Raw genomic sequence first — 26621 nt, forward strand, 5'->3', positions numbered from 1 at the left:
TGTTACCTGCTGTGTGTCCTGTGCCTTTTATTCTTTTTCAGCTTTCAATGGCTCCCCCATGGCTACACAGCAGTTAGTTTATATACAGTAAACTATAGTAGAGTTTCTAAAGTGAATAAACCAGTTGTACCATTGCAACACAACAGAACATTATACAACCACTTTCATTTTTTTGGTATTACTGTTCCTTTTACACAAGTTAGGGCTCATTTAGGTCTGCAATTGCGATTTTTGGCTACAGTTGTTCCACATATTGGCACCATTCATTAAAATAATATGCTCCTAAACTCACACTCTGCACTTGCACATTTTTGCAGCAAGTACAATAACACCCACCAAGTCAGTCCTAGTGAATTGCACGTAAGTGCCATTTTTGATGCAGGGGAACTCTGGAGCTAGGGGCACCCTTTAGGACAAGATAGTGGTAATTCCAGGGTTCCCACTGCAGGTTGCATCAAGACTAAAGAATCCCATGTAGACATGTTTTTGAAGGTGAGCACCATAAATGACACATTCGTCAAAACTCATCAGGCACAATTGCCGCAGCTGCGATTATGATTCTGATAAAACCATTGTGACTTGCTTACAAAATGGCACCATGCACACTGTACTTGCTCTCATAATTGAGCCTTATTTTGTAGTAACCAAGTAACCAGCTATGCCCACTTGAAGTATTTCTCATACATTGAGAATGAGCAGTTGATGTTGATAAATGTTTAGAAAACATTTTCTAAAACCAACGTTTGTTTTTTTTTTAACCTATAATTTCCAAATGTAAAAGCAAAAAGATTCCATCTCATTTCTGGATGATTGCTAAATGCAAAATCTGAATAAAGGCAATACAAAACAGAATAAACCCAAGGCACTTATTAACCCTATGGGGCAAATTCACTAAGAATCGTAGTTGCGCCAGGCGCAACTTCGCCGCACATTGCCGCACTTCGCCAGGCGTAGTTTCGCCAGCGCTCCGCAAATTCACTAAAATCCAAAGTTGCGCACAGGGGTAGCGTAAGGTTGCGAAGTTGCGCTAGCGTTGATTCGCTAAGCGAAGCGAAGTTACGCTAGCGATGGTTAATTTGCATACGGCACCAAATTCAAATTTCAATGGAGGAATACGTAGAATCACTACAAATGCCTGGGAAACCTTCAAAACATCAAATAAAAATTTTTTTTTGCCCTACACATGTGCCCACTGTATACTTAAGTTGCCACGAGTTAGGAAATGTAGGGGGGAAGGAGGGGAGCCCCAAAAATGTTTCGATCTTTTTCAGCCTATCACCCATAATATAGAAAAAACGCCAGCGTTTTTTGGGACTTAGAAAAAATGTGACCTTTTTTTGAAGCAATCCCTATCTACTCTACTGCGCTTCGCCTGGTCTGAGGTGGCGAAGGAAGTCTAGCGTAAAAAGGTAGCGTTCAGTAATTTGCGTAGTTACGTCCGTAGCAAAAATTTGCCAGGCGTAAGGGTGCGAAGTAACACTAGCGAATTTACGCCAGTGTTCGTTAGTGAATTTGCGAAGTAACGAAAATGCCCAACGCTAGCGAATTGACGCTAGCGTTAGGTGCTTCGGCGCTTAGTGAATTTGGGTCTATGGGGCAAATTCACTAAGAATCGTAGTTGCGCCAGGCGCAACTTCGCCGCACTTCGCCAGGCGTAGTTTCGCCAGCGCTCCGCAAATTCACTAAAATCCGAAGTTGCGCACAGGGGTAGCGTAAGGTTGCGAAGTTGCAGTAGCGTTGATTCACTAAGTGAAGCGAAGTTACGCTAGCGATGGTTAATTTGCATACGGCGCCAAATTCAAATTTCAATGGAGGAATACGTAGAATCACTACAAATGCCTGGGAAACCTTCAAAACATCAAATAAAATTTTATGTCTATGTCTTTTTGTGATCTTCATTTATGTGTTTAATTCGCCATTTCTCTATACTTACTTCTCCAACACGGTGCCTTTCATTTTTATAAATATTCCTGACTACTGTTTACACCAGCAGCCATCCAACCATAATGCTGTGGAACAGTTCGGAACCTGCATCAGGGACGTGGCGTGAGGTTGAATATGATTTGCTGAATGTGTACAGCAAAGGTTAGATCAGAGGGTTTCAATGGACAATTTCAGTAGCGTGCAATCCACTCGCCGCACAAGTGCAATAGCTGATGTATTAGTAAGTAAGAATCTTATTGCTTTCAGAGGTAGAACAAATGTAGGTCAGGCAGGTCTCTATCATAAAACATTTCGATATTGTGAATTAATCTGATCCCAGGTCTCACAGCTTATGCGTTTTAGGGATTTTACTGGAGCTGACAAGTAATAAAATAGAAAAATGATGCAGTGGCTTGATGCCCTGTTGGAACATTAGCACCTACAAAGTACAGATGCTTCTGTCTTCTGCTTGAGAATCACCTAAACTGATTATCAGAACACCTTATTTCCTTCAGGAGATGCAGAAGGCAGCATGATGTGCACTGTGGTTCCTTGGAATAGTTATGTATACACAGAGGGATCGTAAAACCCTGTAAAAAATCAAAAACAACATGAATCATTATTTCTTGAGGGCAATTAGCCTTTACAAAAAAAATCATTTGCTAAGATGAATGTGTGAAGTAAGAATCAATACATTAACCCAGGATACTAAAGAATGAATGAGACAAAACTATTTTCATAAAATAAGTCCCGATTACAGTGATTATCAACAATCCATTATTATTAAATGGATGATCTCTTGTAACCAGCATTGTCATAAAGGTGAAAAAACAGTACTGTAAGTCTTAAAAACAAATTCTAAATATCTTCATAACATAAACACATTTTCAGGGTTTCGGGGTGACCATAAAAAGATGTTGCCGTGGGACCCAGGAACCTCTAGTTAGCTCAGTGTAAACTGCATGGGGCTAAATGCATAATGTAAACGATTCTTTTGTTTACATACAACTGGCCAGATTCAATTCAAAGAGAAAAACTTTTTTTAATTCAAAATAGAGGGCCTGATTCAGTTTAGTGAGAAAAGGTTATCTCATGGGTTATACAGTATCATGTGAAAACTCATGGACAAGAGAAAAAACTTTTCTCCAAATTCAGTTGCAGTTTTTCTTCCATAGACTTCAATAGAGTGATAAACCATGAGATAAGTTTATTTGAATGGAATTGATTCCCAGATTGAATGGAGTCCATGAGTTTTCAAGTGACATACCTTTTCCTCACTGAATTAAATCTGACCCCTCGCATTGGCTTTTCATGAGATAAACCATGAGATAAATTATACACAACCAATTGAATCTGGCCCAATGTCTACAATGGTGAATTTTCATGTAATTCTGAAATAAGTTTGGAAAGGGCAGGTTTATTGGACCAGTAGAGCTCAGTAGTTTCAAAAATGGTTTTCAAACATAATGGGCCAGATTCAATTCAGTGAGGAAAAGGGTCATGGATGAGATTCAATCTGAGATGCAATTCCATTCAGAAAAACTTATCTCGAGGTTTATCATGTGAAAACTCTATTGAAGTCTATGGGAAAAAAACTAGAAGTGAATTAGGATAAAAGTTTTTTCTCCTCGAATTGAATCTCATCCATGAGTTTACTTTTTCTCACTGAATTGATCTTGCCCAAAAACTCTGCCCAGAGCTGTCTAGTGCAGAATATTCACATGCTGTATATAGTTATATAGTACATGCTGTGGGATATGCACACTAAAGTCTCTTTATTTGAAGCATAAAGGTTCTTATGAAAATTTTCCACATGCCCTTTGTTACACAGAACTGTACAAAATAAGGATAGCGATAATGCAAAAAGTTTAGTAATAGGCTTCCATAACAAACATGATATGATGAAAAGTTGCATTGGTATGAAGGTTGTAAAATGCTGATTATATGTGATTTTATAGAGCGTGAGACGGGAGCAACCGTTAGACACGTCTGCTCAGCTCCGCATCATGCCACGCCCCCAAGAGTCAGCACCATATTTTCAACTAGAATATCTGAACCTGTCCCATTACCTTCTTTCCAAATGGTATAAAAATATATATTTTTAAGAAATTTTATTTCAGTTAAGGCAGTGATAAATGTACTAGTAATTGTGACAGCCCTAATTGTTACCAAAATAGACATTTCAGTTACAATCAAACACCAGTCAGTCTCTTCTTAAAGTTTATTCCTCACCAGATCCATGTCATTTATAACCATTCACTTAATCCTGTCAAGCTGCCGACAACTTCAGTACAATTAGCAGAGCTGCTGTTCCATTCTAGCCATGCCTGTCATCCCTGATCCCACTCTCCTCACTCTTACACAGATTTGATCAATGAGGTTTTTGCAAGGAAATGATGCCTGAACTGTAAGCAAAATAACTTTTTTCTACACCATGATAAGACACGTTTTCAGTTTTACTTGTGAAATGTGAAATAAAAACATTTGATATAAAATCAGTTAGCATACAATAACATCTTTTCTCGAAATTGACACTATTATTATAGATACCATTCATACATTAAAATGGGATTCTATGATGGCTCTCAGTGAGCCTTTGTACTGTATAAAACATACATTTAGTGGTGGAAGAAGCGTTTTCAGAGGCACTTTTTTCTCCAAGGGAAAATGTAGTTAGCTGGAGGATTCTGTTTCTTTGAGTATAACATAAAAGATGAACACAAGGGAAAAACATGATGGAATAGATAAGATAAAATAATGAGTAAATCACATTATCTAGAAGGCATTCTAACATCATGTACTGCATTGTTTCCATATATTGATAGAGAAATAAACATAGAATCAGCTTACTGATCCTTGACACAGGGCTGGTTGTATGGTAGGCATCTGAACCCATAGCATCAGTAGAACTGCCAAATGAGTCCCACCATAATGTTTGACCCTCCTACTGAAGACCTCAGACTTGCTAGATTGGGGTTATCCTCGCTGACAGTGTCTATATGTGGAGAAATACAGGACCTGTGCCCTGTTCTGCTCTCTCTTCCTCTCTTCTTTACTTGACCCATCTGTTAACATGGTGGCATGGCATTACTTCAATTACAGGTCCCTGCCACAGTAATCTGCCCAATAAAAGTAGTCGTTGGCCAATCAGTTTACTGTTGGCAGAGGCCACAAAATCAAGGGATCTGTTAATGCAAGAGTTTGACTAAAGAGATAAAGCATTATTGTTCAACTCATTACATGACACTTGACAGGGCTGCATAAGAGCGACTCATTAAAGTTAAGAATGTTGAGTATATACACGAGTGATGTATTTACACCCAATCAAACTGAGCCCCACCATAGTGAATTGTTAGACCATCTCTCAGGAAAAAGGGAAAGAAATGCAGTTGTGTTCAAAATTATAGCAGTGTGTTTAAAAAAGTAAATAAAACTCAAAATCCTTATAATAGCTTTTATTTCCATACACGCAAATGCATTGGGAACACTGTGCATTCTATTCCAAATCAAAACACGTAGAACACTTTATCAAATGTGTGTTATTCCTTTACAGAAAGTGAAGAAAAGGAAATATTAGGCTGTTGCAAAAAAATAGCATACTTCTTTACAAATTCAAACATCCACTGTATAATCCAAAACATTTTCAAGATTTTGCTTTTCCTAATAGATTGCAAGCTCCTTGGGGCAGGGCCCTTATCCCAACTGTGTTTTGAAAGCTTTATGCTCTTAAGCATAGATGTATCCATTGTTACTGTATAACTTAAACTAATTATACCCCTGTCTGTGTTCACATCTTGTAAAGCACTTCATAAAGTTGTGCGGCTATATAAATAAATAAAATTCACTTGCGAAAAAAAAAAAACATCGCTAGTGCAGTTTTGCACCCTTTCTCCAATAGCGATCGTTACTCCACAAATTCACTAAAGTTCGCCAGATTAGAACTGCCAAACTCATACAATGAAGCTACATCCTCCTCAATCTTATGTCAGTGACATCATATCCTGTATGCAGAAGAGTCATGAGAATTTTTTTAAATGCTAGTATTTTTTCATATTTTAAAGGGGACCTGTCACCCAAAAAAATTATTCAAAATCCTATTTTATCACATTAGTCAAGAAAAATTAACTTTAATTAAACAATATAAATTATTTTAATCTTGTTTTCTTCAGTCTGGGAATTCATAATTATAGCAAGCAGGCAGGAGCCATTTTGTGGACACTGTTATTAAGACAAGCCTTGCATCATCTCAGAATCTTGTTTGTGCAACAGAATGGGGGACCTGATGTCCATCCCCATGCCCTGCTTACATAATTAAATGGTAAAGAGAGAGGGGGAATGTGTGGAGAACAGTGACATCTAGGAAATGCTGAATGGAAAGTGAAAGTAATTGTCTGCCCCGCCTCTATGCCGAAGGCATAGAGGAGGGGCAGACAATATTTGATTGACAGCTGAGATTTTTTAATGAGTTTACAACAGCTATGAATGCTTTAATAAAAAATAAAAATTGAATTTCATGTTTAATTTGAAAAGAACTTTTATTATACAGATTTTTGTGTCTGGGTGACAGGTCCACTTTAAAGAGGGATTGTAACTGTTAAAAAAAATGTATTTTAACTAGTGATGGGCGAATTTGGGGCATTTCGTTTTGCCGAAAAATCCGCGAAACGGCGCCGGCGTCCATTTTTTTTGTCTTTATTTTGATTCCTTGATCATTTCTAATAATAAGTGGTCACTTAAAGCATTTGCAGCAACATCACTAATAAAGACATATATATGACCTTTATGAAACCACACTTTTCACATTGACCTAAGCGTATGAGCACTAACGAAGTTTTGCTAAGCAGAAAAGAATGTCAGAGAAAGTTAAATGAAATACCGCTTTGACGAATGAACAAAAGCAAAACTTCACCAGCGTTCGGCTGCAGAAACACAACTTCCCATTCTAGTAAATTAGTGCAGTGGTAGTGAATTTTCGCAGGCAAAAATTCACCCTTTAGTGAATTCATATTTTAGAATATCTATGGGAAAAGGTGAGATGGCAATTCTATGTTTGCTGTTTTCTTGTCACACAGAGCATCTCATTGAGCTTATCTCAGTCAGCAACTTCTCAGAGGAATAGTCCTGTAGCAAGTAAGTGTATTTGAAGTGTTGATTTTATCATGTGCCTTTCATAGTCTGTAATGACAGATATGGATTCCTTATTTATCCAAAGACCAAAGAAAAGAACCCTCCGGCACAAAGATAAACAAGGGATTTGTCCTCACTCAGTTTGCACAGATCCATTAAACATAGAAGAGCCATGTACTGCAAGTTATGTATGTCCAGAAAGCATTACAAATGGTGTCCTGTTATACTAGAAGCATGCTTCAATTCAATATATCTTAAATCTGTAATATTCATCTCATAGATAAGTGCACAGCATTCAGCTCCCATATTGCTTGGGCTTGGTCTCCCTAGCTCCAGCCCTGCTCTTAGATTATAGGAGAGATTTGAATGTTCCTGAAAAGGTACAACTACATTTATACTGTAGCTGATGATGGTTTATTTTGCTTGCATTGTAAGGGGCAATTAGAGACACTAAGGGGGTTATTTATTAAAGTCTGAATGGAAAAAAACGTAACTTTTTACTATAAAATTTAAAAATTTTAGTGGAAAAAAACTTGATTTTTTTGTGATTTATTAAATTCCAATGCTGCAAAAAGTCCGAAGTCCAAAAATCTCGCATCTCAGACCTGCCGAGGTGTGATATACGCCAATGGGAGAGGTCCTATTTGGACGTTTCTGTGGTCTGTGCTGGAATTAACCCAAAAATCCAACTACATTGCAGTGCGCAGCCTGGCATAGGAGGCAGCAGAAAGTAAAAAGAGATGGGTGGAACTAGTAGGGTTTTCGCAGATACTTTCAGTTAATCAACCTACATTTTAAAGTACAATCCTTCTATATTCAGAAGAGTATAATAGAATGGTATATTCTTGTTTTTCCACACAAAAAATCTTCTTTAAATGCCTTTATAAGCTTGTAGGTCACTTAGAATACTAAGGGCAAGACTCCACGGACTATTCCGCCATGATCCGACGCGCTACGCAAAACCGCAGGCGTCACGTCAGATGCGACGGAAAAAAGTAAGTAATGCTATTGTCAGATTGTGTCGCGTTGTTAATGCACGCGACACAACTGGCACGTCGCATCGGATGTGACGCCTGTGTTTTTACACGGCGTGTCGGATCCTTGCGAGATCATCCATGGAGTCCTGCCCTAAAACCCATATTGAAATGAAAGTTGGTTCTCTGTTGGTCCTTTGCACAAAATCTATGCTACATTATTACAGTATCTCACATGCACCTGGACAAGGCAAGAACAATTTAAGAGTAAATTGCCAGACCTCGGTTTCCCCATGGAGTCAGTAGCAGTATTTCATAGTGGAGATACAGATCACATTCATGCTTGTTAAAGACTGACAAGTTCAACTTCCATAACCAATACACACGCAATTTTACAGTACTGTATAGGCTCAACCACATATACCTTACATACAACACATTCAATAAAACCAGTGGTGTAATTTCATATACAGCAAACCCCACAGGACCCCAGTGTCTGCTGAACCATAGTCTACCGACCATATCTGCTGAATTGCCTTGAACTTTGCCCAACACAACAGAACAAGCAGGTAGCAAGAGTGCCGGGGGGGGGGTGGAGGGACTGTTTGTGCCGAGTCATTTGAGATTTTAGGTTTCTATAACACAGCTAATGGTAGAAGAATGAAAACAAATATCGGATTGGTTGCCATGGATATCTGCCCTGGTGCAAATTTACACAGTGTTGAAAAGCTGTCGTATCCCCCCCCCCCCACAGTGACTCTTACTACATATGGAGGATAGCATTCTACCTACGTGGAGGCCCAGATGTAGTGCTAAATCACTATGGGGTGAAAAATTGTCCCTTACTGCTAATTCAACAAGCATTTGAATCTGGGGTTTGCATTTCATGCCAGACTAACAATTCAGCATGAAGTCCATAGTGTAGCACTGGTTGATGACAGAAAGCCCAGTCCTTACAATATACCATAATGCCTATGTGCCACCCCAGGCAGCCCCTCATAATCAAAGTGCTGCCAAATACAAGTAGTAATGTAGTCATATGAAAGGTACAGGTCCAAGATCCTACAAGGGCTAATGGCACGTCAAAACATGGTTTGTCTCAGTTTTTTATACCTTATACCCTCGCCTATCTGTCAGTAAATAAGTCCTATTATATTCTTAAGTGCCCAGCAGCTGTGCTCAGTATAGCAGATCTCTGTAGTTATTTCTTTGAGATGTATAGAATGTGTTGGTTATACGCGAGGATCAGTCATTCACTGTTATTTTCTCCAAGACACTAATTTTTAAATTTAAATTCTGCATTCTGATTTGACTGCTCTTCCACGCTGTTCATTTTTACAACATTTAAATTACTCCTCTGTTCTTGCTGAAATAAGAAATGCAAATGCACAAATTCTTCCAAGCCAATGGCTCCTTTATCCTGTTATGAAGCCTTTTAGGTTTATCTGTGTTTCCTGTATTTTCTCTTCTTTGCGATGTACCGATGAGCATATTTTTTCATTAGCTCCTCCGAGACGTTTCTCATGTGCCTTTTAACTTGTTTTTTTTTGTTCAGAATATGTTATCAGAGTTAATGTGCTGTAATGATGCTTTTAGCGGCAGAAAATAAGCTTTTATATAATTAAGTGGTCTTTTTTAATTGCATGTAACATTGCTTATTGAAAAGAATCAGGAGAAGTTGCATTTACTGTATATCATAATTCAGTTTGGAGAAAGCAAGTTGGAGCACTTTAGCTATTGTGGAACTACTGCTCTTTGTACCATATCATATACAGTAATAATAAGCTGGCTGGGGTGCTGAGCATTTCTCTTCTGCAATAATTAGTATTGTCTATGCCTGCTGAAATCCCAATAGAGAACACAGGAAAAAGCAGCACTGAGTACTCTACAGCATTTATCTAATACTACGAATCCCAGCATGTTGCCATTACTTTAAAGGCCTAAATTGTAAAATCAAAGAGCTGGAATTAACACATACCCACTGTATACCAAGGACCAAAATCATGTTGTAGTGGCTCTCCATGATCTTATTTTAAAGCTGTACTGAGTGGTTGAGGTATACACCTTCCTATTGAACAGAGCTGTTGGTATATTATAATAATTTCCTTTAATATAAAAATGCTTGTTACAGTAGGCAATAGTTCATTTTAAGCCAATGAATGGGTCACACACCTGACCCACAAGGTTTGCAACTACCTGTAGTATTAGCAGACATCTCTGGTAGAGCCTTAGGTGTGTAGATGTCAGTTAGAAACCTATGTGTTTGGGAAGGTGGTGTTCCCATGTTTGGCGCATAGAGAGGAAAAGTTCATATAACAAGCCAGTGGTTGGGGCAGGCATATATAATCAAGTGAGAGGTCTAGGCAGCAAGTCCAAGAAAACAGATAAGGGTCAAAACCAGATCAAATATGAAGCATAGGTTACAGGAATTTAGGAAAATGGATGAACAGGACACAGAAACTATGAGATTTAGAAGGAACTCAGAACAAGGGGCTAGACCATAGAATGAAAATGATTAATTGATCCAGCAACCGGAGCCAGGAAGGGCCTGGCATAAATAGGTGCTTAATTAGGCAATTACCAGCAGTCAATGAAGTGAAACTCCTCAGAGCTGTTAATAAAGGTGTCCTCCATTGGCTCACAGCTCCAACTAGACAAGTCCCAACAGGAACCAGTAGTTGCTTTGCCATTTTATTACCAAAGATACTTTCCAAATCCCAAAAACATGCCACTATTATATTCACAGGATTAAGAATGTATAGTTGACTATTTAAACAAATGACTGTTGATTTCAAATTGCTGCCTTCTCTAGAATTCAACTCTTGGATTCTTTGAATTACGTAAATAATTTATGGACAGTGACAGTCATGTTATAAAGGAATGGTAAGAACTAGATGTGGCTACAATCTATTGCTTTTTTTTTATTTTACTTACTTTTCTTTTCACATTTATCATTGTTTGCACCTATGCTGTTATTATTATTTTAGTTTCCCATTTTCCAACTCAAAAGCCAAAGATTCCAACAGCTTGTTATGGTGCTGGCTATTGAGAGAAAATTTAAAACAGTCCTCTAAATTATCAAACAAATTATTTGAATTGTAACTAAAGGGAAACGCAATAGCTATAAAAACTGAAGAAAAGGTGCTATAGTATCAGTATTCTGATCTACCTGTATAACGTAACCAGTATTATTAAACTTAATTTTGAACACCGGGAAAAACCATAAATTATAATCCGTCATTGGCCTCAGATGGGTCCCACCAGGCATCAGTAATAAATCAGCATTTGGGAGGAAAGGAGAGAATGATGTTGATAAGCAGCAAGCTCAGTGCACACATGAGATTGAACCAGCACAATGTGTCATGCAGCCTTCAAGCACACGGCCCCAGTATCTCTAGAGCTTACTCTTCTACTATGGTACCTTGAAGATAAAGTGACTTGTCCAAGGTCAAATGGAATTCACACAGTTGCTGTTACAGTCCTATAGAGTTACAATCCACTCAGGAACTGCTAATTATTTGCTTCTCAACATTTTAATTAAGAACAAACATTTGTATCAGATATTCTCATTTGAGTTGGCATTTTTATGAAAAGTATATGAATGATTATGACTAAGAAGGAACTAATGCTTTTTGTAGATAACAAGTTGCCCATGCAGTACCATTTGGTGGCCCTTAAAGCAAATAAAGTGCTGTCTTGCATAAAAAAGGGCACAAACTCAAGGGATGAAAACATAATTTTGCCTCTTTATAGGTCCCTGGTGATGCACCTGGAGTTTGCAGTGCAGTTTTGGGCTCCAGTCCTTAAAGGACCAGTAACATCAAAAAAAAATGTTCAAAAATTCGTTAGAGCACAACAAAAAATGAACACAGAGACAAATGAAACTTTTAAATAGCAAAGACTTTATTAAGAAATAACTTACAGAAAATCCACTTCCTGTCCTCTTCAGAAACGGCGAAAAGGCGACCATCCACACTGCAGCAATCGATTTCTTCTCCCTGGATATTCATCCTCCTCTCGTTGTGTCCAACAGCAGCTGGTTTGTTCCTGTGCTGGCGGCGATGAACTGACAGCAGCGAGTCCTCTCGCTTCCCTTCCACTGGCCTGGCCGTCTACAGTCTCCCAACGGCACACTTGTTCCTGCACTTTCACTGTGCATCGGCTTCCCTGCTCCGCTCTCCTCACCTCCCTCTCCGTCTCCCCTCCTCCCCAAGCTGCTGCCTTATCAATGGGCTGCTATAGACATCACGCGTTACTGTGAATATAAAATGTCTGGACTAGCCGGCAGTGCAGCATGCATGTGTATATTTTCAGCAGCAGTAGAGCCGATCCTGCCCAGACCCTAGGGAAGCAACTTCATGTACAATCAGCGCGCCAAGCCGCGTACTTCCATTCCGACCTGGATCGAGTCTGGTTACTAGCTGCCCTTCTCTTCCTCCTCCCTCATTCACACTAGCGAGCGCCACGATCGGCTTTTGGGAAGGAAAGCTCAGGAGGCAGCGGCCGCGCTGTGGGAAATGCTGCCCCGGATTCCAATTCCAGCGCCGGGGAAGTGAAGGCAGAGCACGAGCAGAGATCCCAGACGCACAATCTGTCCCCTTCCCAGAGAGGAAGGGAAGCCGATGCACAGTGAAAGTGCAGGAACAAGTGTGCCGTTGGGAGACTGTAGACGGCCAGGCCAGTGGAAGGGAAGCGAGAGGACTCGCTGCTGTCAGTTCATCGCCGCCAGCACAGGAACAAACCAGCTGCTGTTGGACACAACGAGAGGAGGATGAATATCCAGGGAGAAGAAATCGATTGCTGCAGTGTGGATGGTCGCCTTTTCGCCGTTTCTGAAGAGGACAGGAAGTGGATTTTCTGTAAGTTATTTCTTAATAAAGTCTTTGCTATTTAAAAGTTTCATTTGTCTCTGTGTTCATTTTTTGTTGTGCTCTAACGAATTTTTGAACATTTTTTTTTGATGTTACTGGTCCTTTAAGGGTCTAGCCACATGGGCAAATTCGGGGGGATTAGTCGCCAGGCAAATCTCCTCTTCTTCACGGCAACTAATCTCCCCAATCTGTCTTCCACCATCTGAAATGTAAATTGCCTGGGGGCAGGCACACAGGATGCTTCGTCTTCCGAAGTCGCCTAAAGTTTCCTCGTGAGGCACTTACGGGTGACTTCAGAAAACAAAGCATTACGTGTGCCTGCCTCCAGGCGTTTTACATTTTAGCCGGCGGAAGGCAGGGGAAGGCAGATCGGGGAGATTAGTCACTACGAAGAAGAGGAGATTTGTTGCCTGGCGACTAATCTCCCCAAATCTGCCCGTGCGGCCAGACCCTAAGAGGGATATAAATGAGCTGGAGAGAGTGCAATGATATGCAGCTAAACTGGTTAGAGGGATGGAAGACTGTCAAGGTTGGGGTTGCTAAGTGCCAGATGAAATTCAATGTTGATAAATATAAAGTCATACACCTGGGATGTAAAAATATCCAAGCCACTTATACCCTTAAAGGACCAGTAACATCAAAATTTTTTTTAAAAAAAACGTTAGTACACATCAAAAAAAAAAACACCAACACAAATTATAATTTAAAATCACAAAGCCTTTATTAAGAAATAACCTACAGAAACTGCACTTCCTGTCCTGTACAGAAACGGCGAAAGGGCGACCATCGATGCTGCTGGGCTCAATTTCTCCTCCCTGGCTACTCTACTGACAGCGTGTGAAGGAGCAAGATGGATGCCTCATGCCTGCGATGCGATGCAGTGACTGCATTCCGTTTAGCTAACAGACCTACGTGTGCCTTGTAGCTGGATGCGATATAGCTTTCCTTTTCTCCACTCCGCTGCACCTCCTCTGCTCCTGCGCCCGGTGCTTATCCAGCGCACAGTAAACTTTGATAAGTGGGGTCCTTCCTTCCCAATGTGCCGGGGCGGAGACAGGGCCCTTCTCTCTCTGTGCATCAATTACCCGGGAGGAGGTGAAGGTCCCAAGTACAATCAGCATTGCCACAAGCAAACTTACCCCGATGCACAAAGCAGATCTTGTTCCACTGACACTCTCAGCTTTTGGACAGTCACTGTATCGCATCCAGCTACAAGGCACACGTAGGTCTGTTAGCTAAACGGAATTCAGGCAGATACAAACGCTGTCGAAACAATCACTCATGTGCAGGGAACGGAGCAGGAGCGAAAGGGAGCGGTGGAGGAGGAGGGGGCCTGGCCAGTCACTGATGATGAGAAGCGGCTGCCGCTGCCAACGTTGATTTACAGCTCCCTCCACCGCCTCCACTACCACCACTTCCTCCAGTGTCCAGGTGGGCGCTTCTCATCTATAGTGCAGGAGGAGGAGGGGGCCCGAGCAGTCACTGCATCGCATCGCAGGTATGAGGCATCCATCTTGCTCCTTCACACGCTGTCAGTAGAGTATCCAGGAGGAGAAATCAAGCCCAGCAGCAACGATGGTCGCCCTTTCGCCGTTTCTGTACAGGACAGGAAGTGCAGTTTCTGTAAGTTATTTCTTAATAAAGGCTTTGTGATTTTAAATTATAATTTGTGTTGGTGTTTTTTTTTTTTGATGTGTACTAACGATTTTTTTTAAAAAAATTTTTGATGTTACTGGTCCTTTAATAGGACTGCACTAGGCAAATCCATTATGGAAAAGGACCTTGGATTCCTTGTAGATAATAAACTTGGCTGTAGCAAGCAATGGCAGTCAGCAGCATCAATGGCAAATAAGGTCTGTATTAAAAGGGGCATAAATTTTGCGTGAGGAGGGGGTTATTCTTCCACTGTACAGAGCACTATTAAGGCTCCGTCTAGAATACACTGTACGTACAGTTTTGGTCTCTAGTGCTCAAATAGGACTTTATTGAATTAGAAAGGGTACAGAGAAGGGCAAATAAGCTGGTAAAAGTTATGGACATTTTTAGCCATGAGGAAAGACTTGCCAAATTGGGGAAATTTACATGGGAGAAGAGGCGCTTAAGGCGTGATATGATAACTATTTATAAATATATAAGGGGATCATATAATAATCTCTCTAATGCTTTATTTACCAGTATCTTTCCAGCTGACACAAGGTCACCCATTCCGACTAGAACACCAAAACAGCTGAATCGCACATAAAACCTTTTTCACTGATTGCACCCCACTTTCTTGAATGCTTTACCATTGTGCATCAGAAAAGCCCCAGCAAAATTATAAGATCCTTCAAAACCATCAACTAGATTAAGCACTTTGCTAGCTTTCCTCTGCAGCAACACATCCTTATCCTAGCACTTATGCCCCCCTTTTTGTTTCTGTTTTGTTCTCCTCTTCCTAAAAGATTGTAAGCTCCTTGGGAACTGTGTATTGAAAGCTCTTAAGGATTGATTTATCTATTGTTACTTTATAACTTATTTATTACTATACATTCCTGTTTGTGCTCACACCTTGTAAAGCATGGCATACAATTGTGGTGCTATATAAATAAATACATATATACATACATCTGTACCTAAAGAATCGGACACAGTCGTTACTCGTATGTAAAGCACTGGTGCCAGGGAACTCCGTAAAATTATGGCAGGCAGCCTATGATTTGGTGCGGCTGTGTCCGATTTGCAATGAGACACTCACAGGGTTGCATCAATATTGGTAATTTGGATGAAATTACAGTAGATGCAGTGCTATTGCATCAAGAGTATCCCCCATTCAAAATGACACTGAAATTGCAGAGGAAAATGCTGCATTGTGGGAAAACAACATGACAATTGCACTTAAATTGCACTTTGCCCACTGTATCTTGGTAAGAAAGTGTGTCCTGATATCTGGCATGCAAGACTGAGCACCTATCAACCAATGGAAAAATAAGGGCCATGGCTCCAGTGCAGAATATGAAACAAAAGCAGATGGCAGAAATTAAGTTAGATCTAGAAATTCTGAGATCTGTTTAGTTTGTTTTTTGTCAGTTCTTATTTAGGGGGGTTAGACCTTTATAAAATCAATTATCAGTGCATTTATTGCTGGAATTGTAGTCATTTTCCTGTTGATGCAAACATAAGCCAAAAATTATGAGTACGGAGTCAGTGAACAAATACAAATTATGTGAAAAAATGAATGGTATGAAAACAAAACAAAAAGAGGGATGGGAAAGGCAAGATATGAGTGGGAGTTGAGGTTGAAAATATGGAATGCTAGTTAAAACAAAATCTGGGCAAAAGGCATTTTTGGCACAGCAATAATGATAAATATTTCAAATACCATCAGCTTTTATTAGCAAGGAGGACATCAGAGAGTTCAGATAAACTATGGACATGGGCACACAATGGCAGTCTGGATACACAGAGCTGCGAATTCCAATTCTTTGTAAACAGAATGATTTTCAGCAGAACTGCATTATTACCAAAATCTCATGAGAGCACAAAGCCTTCCGTCTGAATGTGAATACAGATTCCCAGCCATACAATATTTTCCAACAGGTAAACATGCCAAGGAAATCATAACTTCATGGGGGAATTTCGTTTAAATAGTGAAATAGTGTGGAGATCAAATAAACACCTTCCCCAGATCCCAGCCGCTGAAAGGATAAAGATTAATACACAGCTTTAGGGCTCATACATACAGATTTTTATTAAATATCATTGGTATATGGTAGCATTATGTGCATTATACTGCATGGCAACACTGAAATCAATTCATTTAAATGTGCTCTATGGGTCTTGGCTAACAAGTATCCTATTGAAAAGGATACTTGTTAGCCAAACAACAGGAGGGACATACCAGATGGGTATCTTACTCATAGGGCACCAACGGCAGTTGCATGGGGCACAAACAACCTGGCGCTAAGTAAGAGAAATGTATCAGATTTCTTTGTTTGTACACAGACTAGAAGAGACATTTATCAAAGGTCGAATTAGGATTCCTGGCATATTATGGCATTTTCCGAGCAATATGAAATTTATCAAGTCTATTAACCCTTTCCCTACATTCTATAAAATTTTGTTGAATCATTTTGCTCATTTATAACAGCATTTGTTCCTCACCTCCCCAGTAAAACAATTTATCTTTATATAAAGAATTAAAGAACAACGAGTTTAACATGCAATTCAATAATATTCCTGCAATGGGGAACTGTGGATCTGTCTATCACCTAGCACTCCAACCTGGTAGGCTCACAAGAAACACCTGTTATCACACCTGGGATACACAAGGGTTTCAAACAAGCACCCAACATCTGATTTGGACACAGAGCAACCTCTCTCTTTAATCTGAAGATCAAATCTTGTCTAAGGTGAGCACAAACTGGCTGGCTGCTAGGGCAGGGCTCCATTATAAGCTCTCTCTGCATTGCATTTGGCTCAAAACAAGGTACTCCCCTGGGAGCTCCTCCTATCCCAGAGATGCAATGAGGCTCTCAGCCAATCTGATTGGTCTCCAGCCTGTCACTGGTCTGAATGATTTGATGTCACAGACAGGGGAAAAACGAGTTTGATCTCATATCTATTTGTTCACATAATAAGCATCAGAAAAGATAAATAAAACTGGAAATACTTTTTTGTCCCAGTGGTAACAATTATTATCGAAAAACAATTTTTCTGGCCTACGTGGTGGAGGGCTGATAATGGAAGGCAGTGTTGACCACGCCCTGTTTTTAAACCACACCCACGTTAGACCACGTAAGACCATTAATGGTGGTAACAAACCAAATGGTTGGAGCTCACTGCTGGGAGATCACTCATTTGTGAAACATTTGTCATATTAAAACATACCCTAAAATCCATATGGCTCCACCACTGTGATAAACACTGCACCCACCCCCAGCACATGATTAAACACCTTAGGGGCCTCTAACAACAATGCTCGCACAGCCGAAGTAACACTCGCGAAACTTCACCAGTGTTTGGCTGCTGAGATGCAACTTGAATTAGGGGCAGATTTATTAAGGGTCGAATTTCGCAGTTGAAAATACTTAGAAATTCGACCATCAAATTGACTTACTTCCACTTCGAACATAGCACTTCGGCAGGTTTAATTTGGCAAAGTATTGAAGTCGAAGTTTTTTTTTAAAGAGACAGTACTTCAATTATCAAATGGTTGAACATTCGAACTATTTTACTTCGAATCGAATTCGAAGTCGTAGTATCCTATTCGATGGTTGAAGTATCCAGAAAATTCCCTCAAATTCACTTCTGCCCCTTAGCGTAGTGGTAATGAATTTGCACCTGGCTAACTGGTGCGGAGTGTAGTGAATCGGTCGCTGGCGAAAACTTGCCTGTTAGTAAATTTGCCCCTAGAGTCTGGGACTAAGGTGTGAACAGTACAGGACTTTAGAGGTGTGAACTATGCAGGGGCTTACTGTCTGTATTCGAGCTTTTCACAATGCAGGGACCAGTTAATCTCAGTACTGATACATTTTAAAGGAGAACTAAAGCCTAACTAAAGAAGTAGGCTAGAAATGTTGTACATTATATTTCGGGCTTTGTACCAGCCCAAGGCAACCACAGACCTTTAAGCTGGCCATAGACGCAAAGATCCGATCGTACGAATCAATGTACGATCGGACTTTCCCATCTCCCGACCTGTCATTAACCATTCAGATCAAAGTCTTACCATTCCGACCAAATAAATTAGTAAAAGAACAGATGAGCCGATGTTCTGCCCCTGACAGCAATTGTACGAAAGTTATGTCCGACAAAGCTAGTGACAGTCTCCCACTGAAAATCGTACGATCGGCAATACACGCAGACATATTATCGGCAGGCGACAGAAATTTTCTAACCTGTCCGATCGACCAAACGACCGATCTCCGCCGGACGAAAAATTTCAGGTCTCCACACACGGCCCAAAAATTATACGAATCCTCGATTTGTACGATCGGATTGTTGCGTCTATGGCCAGCTTTAGCAGTAAAGATTTGTGTCTCCAAAGGTGCCCCGATAGCTCCCCATCTTCTTTATTACTAAAGCTGGCCATAGATGTTGAGATTTTTAAAAGATCCAATCCTCATCGTGAGACCACGATTTTCTTGGAACGATCATACGAATTTACCATCAACTAAAAAGACCAATTTGCAAGAAAAACAAAGGGGAGCTGCCTGCTTGACCCTGCAAACATAGATAGATTGCACTGGGACCAACAAAGATTTTTTGTCCTGGCCGATCAATTTCCTGACAGATGTCGGCCGAAAAATCGTAAAATGTACAATCGTTTGAATCCCACTAACGGCACGATAATTTCGAAGGATTGGTCGGACTTCTTTAAAATTGGTCGTTCAGCAAGAAGAATCGTCGCGTCTATGGGGAGCTTTACTCACTGCACATGCTCTGTGCTGCTGTCACTTACTGAGCTTAGGGACCGCTTCAAAATATACAGTACACATAGAATTTAAATGTCACAACATAAGGCTGATTAATAATTAATATAGATAATTACTACATGGCAGCTCAGAAACCAGTGCAATTAGCACTGATGCATTATACTGATGCTGATTAATACTTAATAGAGATAATTACTACATGGCAGCTCAGAATCCAGTGCAATTAGCACTGATTATTATCAGAATTTAATAATCATCCTTGTAGCATCAGCTTATACTGTATTACAGGCCAACCTCATTTTCTGCTTGATAATTTGCAACAACCCCTAAGCTTAGCTTCTCAACAGCTGCTCAGAGCCTTCTGAGCATGTGAGTGTCGCAGACTCTTTCCGAGATGGTGACCCCCTGTGACAAGTTTTAAGTCCTGGATCATTGCTGCTATTGAGAAGCTGAAACTTTAGGCTGGTGCAATAAGTTCAGTATGTAAAATATAGCATTTTTAGACAAATTCGTTTTTAGGGGTTAGTTCTCCTTTAAGGGTGGTGGTATACGGGAAGATTAGCCGCCAAACGACAAATCGTTTCTACTGTTGGTGACTAATCTCCCCAAATGCCTCACGTGGAAACTTCGGGCGACTTCGGAAAACAAATTGATACGTATGCCATCCCGCCGGCCATTCGGATTCTTGCCAGCAGGAAGGCATTTGGGGAGATAAGTCGCCTGCAGTAGAGAAGATTTGTCTCTTGGCAACTAATCTCCCTGTGTGCCACCACAGGGAAGCAGTCACAGCAGGGAAGTCCATCTCCCATAGACTCCATTATAAGCAAATACCTCTAATTTCTAAAAAGTATTTCTTTTTCTCTGTAATAATAAAACAGTACCTTGTACTTAATGGTAGCTAAGCTGCATGAATCCACAGTGGAGGCAAAACAATCCTATTTTATTTCATGCTTTAATGTTATTTAGCAGAATTAAGGTATGTTTATTCAAATTAAGGAACAATCAATTATGCAGAAAACCCCAAGTCCCATGCATTCTGAATAATAGATCCTATACCCTTGGCACAAGTGGAGTTTTGACTGCTTCTGCTCTCTGATGAAGAACTGTAGTGCCCAGCCATCACCGCTCTTGGTAGAAATGGATAAAAGCAGCCAGTCTGGAGCACATTTTTGTGCATACCCGATTAGTCTCTTCCCGCATTCCAACTTCTCCATTGACTGTGAATTGTCACAGTATCTTATCTTGTTTAATTCACTATGCAGCCTCATTTCCATTTCTCAGTCATCAGCTCAACACTCCCTATCTCACATGGCCTTATTCCTTTCACCAGAAAGGTGTATATATATATATTCTGAATAAAGCCCTTATAGCAGCTAGAGCGAGAGTGTCTAGTGAAGTGAGACCATTGAGTAGCAGACCTAATATTTTTTCCACGAAATACAATGATGCATCTAAGAAGATATGTAATAGCATCAGACAGAATTGGAACATTATAACAGCCGACAGCAACTTATCCTCTAAGATCCCTACACCTCCGATGATAGGGTTCAAGAGAGGAAATAATTTGAGAGATATATTAGTCAAAAATGACCCTATAAGTTGCTATCAAAATACTTCTACCAATTGGTTAAAAAATAATAAAAAAGGCTGTTTTCAATGTCCCAATTGCACATCTTGCAGGTATATGACCCCTAGTACAAGTTTTCGACATCCACACACAGGCGAGAGAATTGCTATTAAACATTATATAACATGTACTACAACTCATGTTATATATCTGATTACTTGCCCATGTGGCTTATCCTATGTGGGCAAGACAGACCTAACTTTAAGATTGAGAATGGATGGTCACAGGTCTGCTATTAGGACAGCCTTCAGAGACGGAAAAACACAGAAACCTGTAGCGAAACACTTTTTGGAAAAGGGACATACACTTCCCACATTCAAATATATAGCAATAGACCATATACCGCCCTTGAATAGGGGTGGGGATAGATCCAAAGTTTTACTACAACGGGAAGTTTATTGGATAAGGAAACTAAACACTGTGTCACCTGCTGGTTTGAATGAGAATTGTTTCTTTTCATGTTTCCTACAGCAGAGATAATTAACCCTTATCTTGAAATAACTATGTATGTGGCAACTTTTGTTTCAACATTTTCTGACAGATAGCAAGGATGACTAATATAGAATTATTTTCTAATACAATGTAATAAAGAGGGTGATTAAGATAAAATATCCCTGATAGACTCTGATTGGGTGTAACTTTATGATGTCATGTTATCTGATCCTGGTGTACACTGATTGGCTAATCAATTTGCTTTTAGCTATTTATTTGAATTTTTAACTAGAAAACACTGTCTTGATAAAGGTCCAAGATGGGGACCGAAACGTTGGCCTGTTTTCATTTTAATTAATACTAAATAAAAACGGTTTTTATTTAAAAATCCCAGTGTGCATCCAAACTTCTTCAACTATATTTAAATACTGGACACATGGATAGCACCTGGGTGAGCTGAAGATTCCATGCATAGGAGTGCTTGATCCTAACTTTTTTCTATATATATATATATATATATATATATATATATATATATATATGAAAGTTGTGCTCACCACTAATTTTTAAAACGCAGGAAAAATGCAGCATGTTGCGTCACAACCTGCGTTCGGCGCCTACACGCGCCTGTGTGAGTACAGCCCCATTGAAAAAAGCTAAATGCGTCTATTCCTGCGCTCCCCTGCGGCTGAACGCAGAGAAACGGAAAGCAGGGGAGCGCAGCTACAACCGCTCGTCAGTAAGAGCCCTTAGGTGGGGGTGCAATGAGGGTGTGACCACAAAATACATATAAACAAATACAAGAGTGCACAAAATGTCTTTGTCTTAAATATATTGATAATGGGTTGAGTACAGAGGACTCTTGTATTTGTCTATATATATATATATGTTTTTTGGTTATTTACTTGCAACCGTTATATCATTGCAAGGAACCAACTAGCAAGTGCTTGAGATTATAGATAACTGCACCTGCATTGCTTTGATAGAAATAATTAAGCACCGCTAATATTATTTTCTCATTTACATAATTGGCAGTATGAAAAGAATGATTTATTTAGGCTCTTACAGAAAGGTCACTTTTCATAAGCAGAGAATTTGCAGCTTGGTTAGCCACAAGCCTACTTTATACTGCCTTACAGAGACTAACACGAGGACAAAAATAGTCTTCAAATCGACACAGCAACCTAAAAGTCCTTCACAGGTGGGTAGAAAGCAGCTTCGCTAATAAACAGCTTGGCCGTTAGCAGTAGAGAAATGGCAGCAGCCTTTAAATACAGACTCAAGTCTCAGTAGCAGCAGGAAATAGTGTGAAAGCTTTAGCTAACCTCCTAGCAATGTCTCCAGCAGTGTGAATGTCATGAGGATTTAAAAGATCACACCATAAAAATCTTCAGCAAAAAAAGTGAATATAAAGTTGTTCTGTTTTAATACCAATATGCTGGCTTTTTTATACACCCTATTTTAAAAGGGTGCATACATGTTCCATGTTTGTCCTGTGCAAGAAAGGTTACAATTAAGAAATGTCATATTTTAGTATATGAAGGAGGATTCAGTTATTGGCATATGTATGTCTTACATTGAATTAATTGAATGTAGGCTTCATAGCAATTAATCCTTCTCTTTCAAAGAAAAGCGATTTACTGCACTCACCATACTGGACCAATGGGACACTACGAAAAAACTCAGTGGGTCTGCTCCTTGCTTGAAATATTGCCGCTCTCCTCTCCCTTGTCCCAATCACTGCCTAGTGCAGGAAAAGGTACGTGAGCGGGGTGGGGGGGAATGGGCTGATGGTTGTGACTGGGATGGGGGGGGGGGTTGTGGGGGGCTTGGTGGACCCCAGGCACATCAGTCCATTGCTGATCGAGGACACTTACTGTGAAATATTAAAACTGCTAAATAGTTGCACTTTTTATTTTTTTACCACTAAGATTACCAAGTTTCCCTTTAAGTCTTCACCTTCTTTTTATTTACTTTTAAGTCCTCTCCTTGCAAAGGGTAAAACCATTTTTCAGTGTATAACACACTGAGAAATAAAACAACTCTCCAATAGCAGGTAAAAAAGATTTTTTTTTATAAATCAACATGTACCAAGAGCCTTCATAAAAGAGAAGGTATTTACCTGCCTCATGCTACAAACATAGCATAGCGTAGTCCTAAACACAAAAATTAGATGTTACATAGTTACATAGTTAACAGCCAGATTGTCTTGCTGTAAATAAGAATACGGAGGAAAAGATTTGTATACTTTATGCCAGCTGTTATTATTTAGAAATCTCCTTGGTGATGGTAACTATCTATATATCCAATGTTTTGGTAGCTAGAGGGGAGTCCAGATTTTAAATGAACTTTTAAAGAAGCAGTAACATCAAAACATGAAAGTGTTTTAAAGTAATGAAGATATTATGTAGTGTTGTTCTGCACTGGTAAAACTGATCTGTTTGCTTCCGAAACAATACTATAGTTTATATAAACAATTGAATAAAGACTACTGTATATGGCACAGGTTAAATAGTGGATAACAGATAACACCATTATGTTCTTTATAGCGTATCTGCTATCTGCTGTGTAACCTGAGCCTTTTCTTCTTTGAATGGCTGTCCCCATTGCTACACAGCAGCTTATTTATATAAACAATAGTAGTGTTTCTGAAGCAAACACACCAGTTTTACCAGTGCAATGCATTATATTTTTATTACTTTATAAAACACTTTCATTTTTTGATGTTACTATTCCTTGAAACTGCCATTACTGACCACCTAAGTTCTTAGGACGAAGGTACATCAAAGGTACATCAAACAGAAACACAAATATTGCAGAAATCTTAAACGTGATGATATGAGATTGATAAAAGAACTGTCAAGGGATACAACTAGGATTGTTAAACCAGCAGATAAGGGCGGGGGCATAGTCATAATGGATTATGTGAATTATAAAGCAGAAGCTTTGCGACAACTATCTGATAACAGATGTTATGAGGAGTTGTCGGCTGACCCCACATTTGAATATTTGAGCAAAATTAAGGATATGGTTAGTGTTGCTCTTGTAGCAAACCTCATTGACTCAAAAACTAGCGAGTTTCTCATTATGAACTATCCGCATCGCCCCTGCCTATATCTTCTCCCAAAGATTCACAAATCGTTGGTTAACCCTCCGGGGAGACCGATCATTTCGGCTTCAGGTTCTATAAGTCAGCCCCTTGCACAGTTTGTGGACTCATTCCTGCAGCCGTTTGTGACACAAATTCCGTCTTTCATAAAAGATTCTTTTGATTTTTTGTCCAAATTACATTCTATCGAAATTGATCAAACCAAACATACCAATATTTTATTGGTGACTATGGATATCTCCAGCCTCTATACCAACATACCCCATGATCTGGGGAAATCTACAATTTCGGCATTGTTGATGGACGGGCAGATAGAGAATACTCTGGCCCTTTTCGTTTACCAATTGCTTTGTTTCATATTGGATCATAATTACTTTAGGTTTGAAAATAAATTTTACAGACAAAAGCAAGGTACAGCGATGGGGAGTAATGTGGCCCAGTCTTATGCTAATTTGTTTATGGCACAGTATGAAGATCAACACATTTACAAATCTGATTTTTGGCAGCATATTTTGGGGTATTATCGTTACATAGACGATCTCTTCTTTCTCTGTCAGGGAGATGAATCTTCCCTGGTCGCCTTCATTGATTATCTAAATAATATTCCATCCACTATTCGCTTTACGGCATCTTGGAGTGGGACTGCAGTTTCATTCCTTGACATAATGATTACCTACCAATCAGGTAAATTCAAAACAAGTATTTTTCGTAAATCAACAGATCGCAACAATCTTTTACATGCCACAAGTTTTCATCCACCGGCACTAATTAAAGCCTTACCATATTCACAGATGCTTAGGGTCAAACGAATTACATCTGAAACAGAGGAATTGGGGAAATCATTGACAGTAATGGCTGACAGGTTTCGTGAGCGTGGTTACATGCAAGAAGTTGTGGATCAAGCGTTAGTCAAGGTAAATACAGAAAGGCAGAGAAGAGACAACACTAAAGAAAAGAAGGTTTTTGTAACGAAATATACTACGGCCAGTCGTTATATTAAGCATATTGTGCAGACACACTGGCATCATTTACAGACAGATGCCATTTTGGGACCTGTTTGTCAGGATACCCCAATGTTTGCTTACAAACGGGGGAAAAATTTAAAAGATGTAATTGTCAAGGCTGGTAATAAATCACATTATTTGACACAACATTTTTTGTCTAATCCGCAACCCGGTAATTTTAGATGCTATAATTGTTCGGTGTGCAATAGTATGTTACAAGGGACATCCTTTGCACATCCAAGAACAGCACAAAGATTTCAGATCAAACATCGAATCACTTGTCAATCCACACATGTGATTTACATGATTGTCTGCCCATGTGATCTTTACTACATAGGCAAAACAATACAGAAGCTTAAGGATAGATTTTTGAAACACAAAAGTGTCATAAAAATTGGGAAAGATACCACTCCGCTAGTAACACATTGTAGAGAACATAATCACAACATATCATCCTTACGTCTTATGGGAATTGATCAAATAATCTCCCCCGGTGGGGGTGTTGACAAGAATACCTTACTCTTGAGGAGAGAGGCTGAATGGATTTTCCGCCTTGACACCGTCACTCCTATGGGTCTGAATGATGTATTGAATTTATCCTGCTTTTTACAGACCAGGTAATTTGGATGGCCTATGCTCAGCCTTTGGAGATGCTCTAAGACTCATAAGAGATATACCTCCTGGTATGTATGACTGCCCTGATATATACAATGGCTGTGGGAAATGTCGTACTTATTTTATTTAATAACACAATTTTTCTTTCTGTTTTAGGGGTTAAACTCATTACCCCATTACATGCGGATTATGCACCCATGTGAGATGTTGGACCAAAGGGACGCGTTACTCGAAGTGTTAAAGCAGTAATGCTTGAGATGTATTGCCTCTTATGCCTGTTTCACATGTTGTAGTTTTTCTGCAGATTTCATATTTATTGAATGTCCCACTTATGGCCCTCCATTCTCATTCATTAGGGAACCTTTAGATGGTGGAACGCATTTGCGTTCCAGAGGGTATCCCATAATGATCTTGATTTATAGAATTGCAGTTTGGAGCGTTATACATAATCAAAATGCATTTGAGCACTATACTACTGCATTTTTCATATGACAGCACCACAATTATTGTATTGAGCTTCCTCTTC

The sequence above is a fragment of the Xenopus laevis genome, chromosome 4S (assembly GCF_017654675.1).
Source record: "Xenopus laevis strain J_2021 chromosome 4S, Xenopus_laevis_v10.1, whole genome shotgun sequence".
Taxonomy (NCBI): Eukaryota; Metazoa; Chordata; class Amphibia; order Anura; family Pipidae; genus Xenopus; species Xenopus laevis.